We start from the raw sequence: 10,331 nt of genomic DNA, 5'->3' as shown, positions 1-10,331 counted from the left end.
CCTCGTCAGCCTGACAGCCTCTACCGAACGCGATCGACTCCAGGGTGAACGCGATCGACTTCAGGGTGAACGCGATCGACTCCAAACACAGCAACGGAGCGAAGAAGAGCACATACGCCTGGAGATGAGACGCCTCCAGACGGAAGAGAATATGGCAAGAGACCGGTCCGACACCCAGCGCGCCGCTGACGGTGCCCAAAGAGAAGCAGAGCGCGACATCGCTCTCATCCAGCGCGAAGCCGAGCGCGACAGACTACAGGGCGAGCGCGACAGACTACAAGCGCAGCTAATGGAGCAGCTGATCACCAAGGCAACACCCTCTCCCTCCGCCAGGGGTTCAAGGGCCTCGTCGAGACAACAGTCAAGGGCAGCATCCCCTAACCGACCAAGCGACCCTGAACTTGACCACCAAAGAGAGCCTATACCCCCCGCAGACCCCCTTCCCCGACCGGTCCAAGCGAGACCCAGCTACAAGGAAGGAGCAGCATACACTGCGGAGAGGCTAAATAAACGACTACAGGATCTAGAGGACCTGACAGAAGAAGAAGAGGGAGAGGAGGAGAACCAAGCCTGACGACAGCACAGTACTCCACCGGACCAGGAGGTCCAGTACAGCCCAGGCTATACCCCCGCGGCGCTGCGCTACAGACCCCCGACTCTATTCACGGGTGAGCACGACGCACGACCAGCCCCGAGGAACAGCACCTGGACCAGCGGGCCATGGTACCCTGCCGGTACCAGCCCACAGAGAGGCGCAAGAGGAGACTCGCCTAGGAGGCCTCTCTCCCAACGCTCACCGATGTGCCAGCCATCCACGGCGTCATACATTGGCACACCGACGTTTCCAGACTTCACCCATGAGAATCGAGCACAGTACACGGAGCTCCGGATGTGCTTAGAGACAATGATGGTGGATGTCGTTGACGAACGCCACAAGTATGCAATATTACTGAAGCACCTGAAAGTACCCCGAGCGCACAATATAGCGCTAGCCTATGCCACCTCTACGACGCCATACACTGCGGCTCTAGCAGCGCTGGACCAGAGATATGGACGTATATGGGATTACGTAATCCAAGAGATAAGGCATATTGACCGCCTACCCCCAGCAACAGACAATCGCTCACTAGACGACCTGTCTATAAAAGTGCAGTCCCTGGTAGGGATGCTGGGAGCGCAACGAGAAAAGGGTATGCACGAGCTATACGCCAACTCTAACGTCGAGAGGATTTTAGAGAAGCTGCCGCCCGCCAGACAAGAGCGCTTTAGGCGGCAAAGAGACCACCGTGATCCTAACGGTCCCGAACCATCCCTCCTCGATTTAGCCGACTTCCTGACGAGAGAAGTCAGCAGCCTACGCTTGGATACATTCGTGCGGAGCACACCAAGCTCCAGAGAGGGACCTAGGAGAGTAAACGATGGAAGAAGATCAGTGACTGTCATGCACCAATCAGAATCAGTACCGAGCAGTAAGAACCACAGTACCCCCTCGAGAAAAGAGAAGTGGAAGATGGTGTGCCCGTACTGCGAGAAGGAACACTGGCTGTCACAATGTGACCTGTTCAAGAAGATGAATGCAGAAGAAGTGAGTCAATGGATAAAGTCCAACAGGCGCTGTTACCGATGTGCGCGCAGTCACATGGCAGCCGAGTGCCGCCTAAAGAAGAGGTGCAGTCGGTGTGACGGAGCCCACCTAGATGTCCTACACGACAGTAACAGAAGAAAGCCTGCACCTGCACCATCGAGCAGCACAAAGGCAAGTGTCATGTACATTGACCCCGCCAGCAGCAGCGGCGCCCAGGTGCTCTTAAAGGTAGTCCGTGTAACATTGAGCCACCAAGATAAAGTCATGGACACTTACGCCGTCCTTGATGACGGGTCAGAGAAGACCCTTCTCCTCGCATCCGCTGCGGCCCAGCTGGGACTGCGGGGGAGCGAGAACCAGATGACGATTCGGACAATAAGAAGAGATTTAAAGACGATAAAAGGCGAGAATGTCTCCTTCACTATCGCAGCAAGCGGGCAGCCAGAGAGACGGTATAGGATTACAAATGCTTTCACCAGCCAAGAAATAGGACTATCACAGTACACCTACCCCATCGCCAAACTGATGGATAAATATGTGCACCTGCGTCAACTACCTATCCCGCTCATAGACGGCGCCACCCCGACCCTGCTGATAGGCTCCGACCATGCAGACCTCATAGTCCCGATAGACCGGGTCCATACAGGACCCAGAGGCTGTCCTGCAGCAGTCGAGACCCGCCTAGGATGGACACTACAAGGCCCCCTCGCTAAATCTCTCAACCGAACAGCAGCCACTAGCTGCCTCCACTCCAGAGTGACAGAAGAAGACACCACTCTCCTGCAGCATGTCGAGAGGCTATGGACACTAGAGACAATGCCCTTTAAGAACGAAAAGAAAGACATTCGTTCTAAAGAAGACATTTACGCCATAAACCTCCTCGAGCAAGGGACAAAGAGAGTCACAGTCGGCGGAGTGATGAGATACGCAACTCCACTCCTGAGGCGAGAGGGAATGCCCACCTTTCACGCCACGAAAGAAGCTACGGAGCGGTATCTATTGAACACAGAGCGGCGCCTAGCCAAAGACCCCGCTCAAGAGAGTGTGTACCGCGCTGAGATTGAGAAGCTAATCACAGCGAGACACGTAATGAAGATTGACATTAAAGAGGCCGATCAGACGACCGAATCATGGTACGTGCCGCACCACAAGGTCCACCACAACGGCAAGGATCGCATTGTGTTTAACTGCAGCTACCAGATCGGATCCCAGAATCTGAATAAAGAGCTCTTGCCCGGCCCCACACTCTGCCCCTCTCTACTAGGCGTGCTACTACGCTTCCGCCAGGACAAGGTGGCTATCAGCGGGGATATCAAAGGGATGTTCCTGCAGGTGAGACTAGTGGAGGAGGATAAGCCCCTACTGCGGTTCCTATGGAGAGAGAGGATCGGAGATGAGCACCCAGCCATCTACCAATGGGAAGTCCTCCCCTTCGGAACCACATGCAGCCCGTGCTGTGCTACATTTGCACTGCAGAAACACGTCGCAGAGGACCCAGCAGCAGATGAAGAGGTCCGACACAGTGTGAAGAACAGTTTCTACGTGGACAACTGTTTACAAAGCGTTTCGACCCAAGAAGAAGCCGAGGCTCTCCTACTCAAGCTACGCGCCTCCCTGATCAAAGGCGGCTTTGATCTCAGGCAGTGGGCCAGCAGCGACCCGCAAGTATTGCGCAGCCTCTCCCCCGCGGACAAGGCAGCCAGTAGCGAGACCTGGATGGCGACCATCCCAGGAGAAGCCCAAGAAATGACACTAGGACTAGTCTGGCGCTTCAAAACAGACTCGCTCCACTATAGACACAAACCCCTGACCACGGAGCAGGGAAGGTCGACGGCGATACCGACCACCAGACGGAGTGTGTACAGAACACTCGCCAGACAATATGACCCGTTGGGATGTATTCTACCTTACACCACCAGGGCAAAGATGATTGTACGAGCACTATGGGACAAGGACCAGGGCTGGGACGACCCAATACCCGCACACCTTGCCTCCACATGGAGAGAGTGGGAGACGGAACTCCGCTCACTCCCAGGCGTCAACATACGCCGCAGCTACTTCCCACCCACAGTGAGGCCAGAGACATGCAAGATGGATCTACACGTCTTCAGCGACGCCTCCGAAGTAGCCTATGGATCTGTGGCCTACTTGCGTGCCCAAGAGAAGGGAGGAGAGATACACACCGCTTTCATCCTGGCTCGCTCAAGAATAGCCCCACGAAAGCAACAATCTATCCCGCGTCTAGAGCTCTGCGCAGCCCTAGCAGGAGCGCATCTAGCCATGTTAATCCAACGTGAACTCACCATCCCGGTGCAAAGAACAATCTTGTGGTCAGACTCTACGACAGTACTCACATGGATCAAGTCTGATTCATGCAGATACAAGGTCTTCGTGGGAGTCAGAGTCACAGAGATTCAAGAGTTAACAGAAGCAGCAAGCTGGCGGTATGTGGACACCAAACACAACCCAGCTGACGTCATCACCCGGGGAATGTCCCTAGATGACCTCACCCGTCACAACATCTACAGTGACGGACCAGAGTTCCTCAAGCTCCCGGAAGAAGAGTGGCCTACGTCCACCCCACGGGAGGCGAGTAAAGAGGAGGCTGAAAACAAGAAACCTATGTTCTGTGGATTGAGCACAGTCGCCTCCACAGACCCCAACATAGATGATTGCCTCACCCTACAGAGTGCGCAGCTAAAGACATTCCTGTGGCACCACCCAGAGATTCAGCCCACCACTGACATTTCAGCAGCTGACTACGAAGAAGCAGAACTTCTTCTACTCCAGAGAGACTCGTTCCCCGATGAGCTAGACTGTCTACAGGGAGGAAAGCCCGTCCCATCAGACAGCAGACTGCTCCACCTGGCCCCCGAGAGTGACGCCCATAATCTCATCAGAGTGGGTGGTCGTCTGCGGAGAGCCCCCGACCTACCGGATGACGTTAAGTACCCGATAGTCTTGAACAGCCGACACAAGGTCACAGAGCTGATCATAAAGAAATACGACGAGGATGTGCACCACGCAGGAGCAGAGAGAGTCTTCGCGGAGATCAGACGTCGCTATTGGATACTTCAAGGGAGAGAAGCAGTGCGACGCTTCCAGCGAACCTGTCTAGACTGCCGAAAGTGGCGCGCGCAGCCCAGCATACCCCGGATGGCTGACCTACCTCCCTGTCGCCTCCGACTCGGCGACAAGCCCTTTCACTCCACAGGCATGGACTGTTTTGGCCCGTTGTATATAAAGAAAGGAAGAGGAACCGAGAAGCGGTGGGGTATTGTATTCAAATGCATGACCACCAGAGCGATACATATCGAACTCCTTCCCACCATGAGCACAGACTCATTCCTTATGGCCTTCCGAAGATTCACATCGCGGAAAGGAAAACCGTCTACATTGTTGTCTGATCACGGGACAAACTTCAAAGGCGGAGAAAGAGAGCTGAGAGAGAGCTTCCAAGCTATGGGCCCAGAACTTAAGACCCACCTCGCTCCATCCCAGATTGACTTCCAGTTTAATCCCCCGAACGCACCCCACTTCGGTGGAACCTGGGAACGAGAAGTACGTTCTATAAAGACAGCCCTGTATGCCGTGCTTGGGGCCCAGACTGTGGCGGAAGAAGTCCTAATGACAGTCCTCACGGAGATCGAGGGAGTATTGAACTCCAAGCCCCTCGGTTACGTCTCAAGTGATGTAGCAGATGTCGACCCAGTCACCCCCAACACACTCTTGATGGGGCGGCTGGACCCCGCGCTACCCCAGACAATGTACGGGCCTGAAGAGGCGAACGGCCGAGGAGTGTGGAGGTGCAGTCAAGTACTGGCTGACAAGTTTTGGAATGGCTTCCTACTCCACTATCTACCGTCTCTGCAGACCCGCCAGAAGTGGGTAAAAGAGAGAGACAATTTGACAGAGGGAGCAGTCGTCATGATTGTCGACCGGTCACTGCCCAGAGCTATGTGGCCGGCTGGCCGCGTGAGCAAAGTGATCACCGGTGCCGATGGCAAGGTCCGAGCAGCTGAAGTGCTCGTCCAAGGGCGGACTTACACACGACCCGTGGCGAGGCTAATAGAACTGCCAAGACTCCCAGACACTATCGATGACGACCATGACCCCACGACTTTGTGAGTTGACTGACCCTTACAGCGGACCTTGAGTGGTAGACAGTGCGGTTAATCTGTCTCTGCTTAGCTAATTAGGTGGGACTAATTAGGGGGCGGCTGTTGTGAAGGATCAGATTAAACCGAATATATATATTTATTTATGGATATATATTTAATAGTATTTGTATATCGTTTGATATCCCTTGTATATTCTTTGTACATATACACTGAATATCCCTTTAGTCTACTACAGCCCATAATAGTTCATTCTCTCATTGGACAAGAACCTGGCGCCAGCAGACAGGCCCCTTGAGTCAAGTTCAATAGTGCCGACGAACATGTCCCAACTAGCCCCAGTTCCGCGTAGGAATACGGCTACCGAAATACAAATGGTACTATTTGTTCACCGTGCATATAAATATGGCGCAAGTAAAGTAGAACTTTCTTTTAGTCCATTAGTCCTTTACCCTCCAACCTAGTAACAGACGTGAAGCCTCACCCACGACCCACGTGTGGTGCAGTATGGCCTATTTGGCCCCAGAATAGGCATTGAGACCTCGTGTAAATTCATAGCTGAATTGTCATAGTTTGGCACTGTACCGTCGAGTGGGACGTATTTCTATTAAGTTAATAATAGTCTATTATGTATGGTGCATCGTTCGGTTAGAGTTCTAAAGTGAGCAGCACCCCCATCGTTTCCTCGCGTTATCTAGAGTCTTAACCAGGCTGGGCAGACCACGCGTGGTGCTTTCATCCGAGGAGTTCTGGGCGAGGACGAGTGGACCTGCACATTGGATTACCTACCCGGACGACTGCTGAGCCTATACGGCATGGAATATCTATTTGCTTTGGGTGCTTTGATTTGTGGAGCGGATAACAGCCAACGCCGGTGAGTGTTGGAATTACCCCCGAGAGGAGCCCAGGTGAGACGGCGCTCAACCCAGACCGAGGCCGCCTCGCTTCTCCTTCGTTGTGGACCTACAGCCTACAGCTACCGTCTACAAGAGGGCCCAAGTGTATTCATCTGTGGATCAAGATCCTGCGGGCACTGTGTTCTGTACCTGAATTCTCCCCAGGAATCGTTGGCCAGATGGGATGCAGCTGACGGCTCTCCAAACCCCCCCCCCCCCCTACTGACTTACAACCAGCAGGACCCCTTTAGTATCCCGCTATAATCCTTAAGTACCATCGTTATAGTTCCCTAAAGAACCAGGTTGTATACTTGCTTCCTGCGTAACCAGAGATTGGACATTCAGTGTTGATTTGCCTACGAATACTCATTTTCCTTACAAGTGCATTCAAATCATAAATGTAATTAAGTGAATGTTGTATATACCTTTTGCTATATTAAACCTTCGACTGTTATATTTGTGTGGACCTGATTTCATATGTGGGAAAGTGTTCATCATACTTAGATATCGTGTACTGTATGGCCAGAAGTTAAAGTACATCAAGCGGTAGTGGTTTAATGATACCATACTTATCAATACAGTCAGGGAATTGTACCCCTCAGTTACAATAATAATAATAATAATAATAATAATAATAATAATAATAATAATAATAATAATAATAATAATAATAATAATAATAATAATAATAATAATAATAATAATAATAATAATAATAATAATAATAATAATAATAATAATAATAATAATAATAATAATAATAATACACTGTATTTGTATAGCACCTTTCATACAGAAACTGCAGCTCAAACAGTTGCTTCACAACAGAAAAAAAGACAGGCATAAAATGAGCACATAAAGTGCAGACATATAAAATCACAGTTGTTCACATTAGGATCTAACATCCCAACAGGTCATCTTGTTTATGGTTTGATTCAGTTTTAAACAATAATAAAAAAGAGTAAGATAAAATAGACTGCGTAAAATAGTGCAATAGTGCAGTGCAATAAAATAGTAGAATGGAATACCGGTATTAAATATATATATTCATATGTGTATGAACGAATAATGGACTCTGTACGCGCTCTGGGGTCACTGGGGTGTCATGAAGAGCGCTATATAAATCCAATCCATTATTATTATTATTATAATTTTTATACAGTGCAATACAATAGTTCTCGATTACTGTTTAACAGTTTAAAGTCATCTTTCCTTTCTCTGTTTGGTATCCATACTTTAAAACTTTACAGTCTTCCCTCCTGTTTGATACCCACTTTGACCCTTCGAACCTTCCACTCGGGGCAAACCTCCCTCTCAGGGCACAGTTCCCTCTCTCAGGGTGCAGTTCTAGGCCTGGTCATACACAGTTTTAAAGCCTGACAGTCTTTCTTGTTTGATACCCACACAGTTTAATACCTGACAGTCTTGAACCTGTAATAAAAAGTAATAGACAGAGTAAAATAATACAGTGCAATAAAATTGTAGAATAGAATAGATAATAAAATTATGCAACAGTGCAGGGCAATACAATAGAATGGACAGAGTAAAATAGTGCTACAGTACAATCAACAGCTGGGTGTATTAGAAGGATATGGTGAAGAGGTACGTTTTTAGCTTATTTCTTTTTAATATTAAGAGATCTAGCTTCCCTAATGTCCATAGGACATTCCCCGATTTTCCTTTGACTGTGGCTTGGAACCTTCAATAGACCAGTAGTAGATGATTGCAATGTTCTGACTAGGAGGCACATAGTTGACTAGAGAAGTTGCAATGTAGCTTGGTCCTGTACCATTTAGTGCTTTGTATATAAGGAGGAGGACCTTGAAATGTATTATAAATGTTACCAGAAGCCAGTGTAGGTTGCAGCTAATACTGGACTGATGTGGTCTCTCCTCTTGGTTAGTTAGTAGCCTAGCTGCCGAGTTTTGAATGAGTTGGAGTCGTTCTGTGTTTTTTTTGAGAGGCCGGTGAGGAGTGCATTACAGTAGGCTTGAGATAAAGGCATGGATCAGTTTTTCAGCGACTTTTTGATTTATAAATGGCCATACCTTAGCTATGTTTCTAAGGTGAAAAAATTATGTTTTTGTCACCTTATTGATGTGTGATTTAAAGCTTAGGTCTGAGTCTATTATAACACCAAGACTTGTAACTTGGGGTTTGATACAAGGAGTAAGTTGCCCCATATTGCTCTGTAACATTTCTCTTTTTGTTATAGGACCGACTAGTAGGATTTCAGGTTTGTCCTCATTTAATTTTAGGAAGTTGTTCGTCATTCATTTGTTTATTGCTAAGAAACAGGCGGAAATGGAGTTAATAGCTGTGTGATCATTTGGTTCAGCGGAGATGTACAATTGTGTGTCATCTGCGTAACTATGGAAACATACGCTGGGCCTCATTCATGAAGCGATATAAGAACAGATTTCGTTCTTAACTAGTATTTCCTCTTATTTTGTTCTATTCAGCAATGTTTTCTTATTGTTGCTTTTCTCTCAGGCAAGACCAAATTCTAAGCGTGGTCGAGAGCACTCTTACCCAGATAAGAAACTCTTACCCAGATGAGAAACGTTTAAAAAAGCATTTCTAATAATAATACATCAGATTTATATAGCGCTTTTCCTAATGCTCAGACACTTTTGTAACTGAGGGGTACAATTCCCTGACTGTATTGAGAGTATGGTATCATTAAACCACTACTTAGTTATGTACTTTAATTACTGGCCATACAGTACACGGTATATATGGTGAACACCCACACAAGAATACGGCTTAACAAAGAAAGTTATATTTAGAAGTATTTATTATCAGAGCAGCAACAATAGGTTACAATATTGAGAATTATGAATTGCGCTTATATGGCGAAGAACACCCAAGTAGGTCAAGAGCGTAAGTCCATGAGCATATTAAGATGGGTATAATTGACACCACCTGTAGCATAAGAATTACATAAGGCACACTCGTAGTCAGCTGGAGATACTAAGGGGGTTCCCTCCGGTTGTAAGCCAGCAGGGGAGAGGAATGGTCGGGAGCAAAGTCTGGATCAACGAGGAATAAAGAGACTCCAGATACAGGAGACAGTGCAATAATCCTTTGGTCCGTAGACAAAGCAACAGCTATACTCCGGTATGCAAAACAGCATGGATGAAAGCTAGCCAGCCTCTGTGGGTCCTAGAGGCGGGCTCGACGGTGCTCCTCACAGGGTAGATCCCACATAGCAGTGGGGTAGACGGTTCTCTGCTCCAGCAGCCACAGTACCAAAGCAATATAATCCAGCCGGAAAAGGCTCTGCATTCGTCGGTGTAGGTTCTCCGGTGTACATATCCAACGGTTCTCGTCTAGGACTCCTCGGATGGCGGCACGAGTTTAGGCCGCCCAGCCTGGATAAGTGCACTAGCTCGGTATGACGAACCGGTGGTAATGCTGGTCACTGTAGAACGGTAGCCGCACGATACACTATAAATAATAGACTATTACTTTACAATAGAATAAGTCGAACTCGACGATACAGCGTTAAACTCTGACACTTTAGCTATCAATTCGCACGCGGTTCTCAAGGCTCTATTTAGGGGCAAAAAGGGCCCACTTCACGGCACGTTGTATCGTGGTGAAGGCTTCAACGTTTTGGTCTAAGTGCTTCTGTATCCACCTGCGACGTATTTATACGTAAGGGGAATAATCTAGTGCCAACCTCAGTTCTGTCTCGTATTACTGCGCAAACCTGGACATGTTGAGACA

The sequence above is a fragment of the Notolepis coatsorum genome, assembly GCF_963971535.1.
Source record: "Notolepis coatsorum genome assembly, chromosome: 5".
Classification (NCBI taxonomy): Eukaryota; Metazoa; Chordata; class Actinopteri; order Aulopiformes; family Paralepididae; genus Notolepis; species Notolepis coatsorum.
This window is presented reverse-complemented; position numbering follows the sequence as displayed.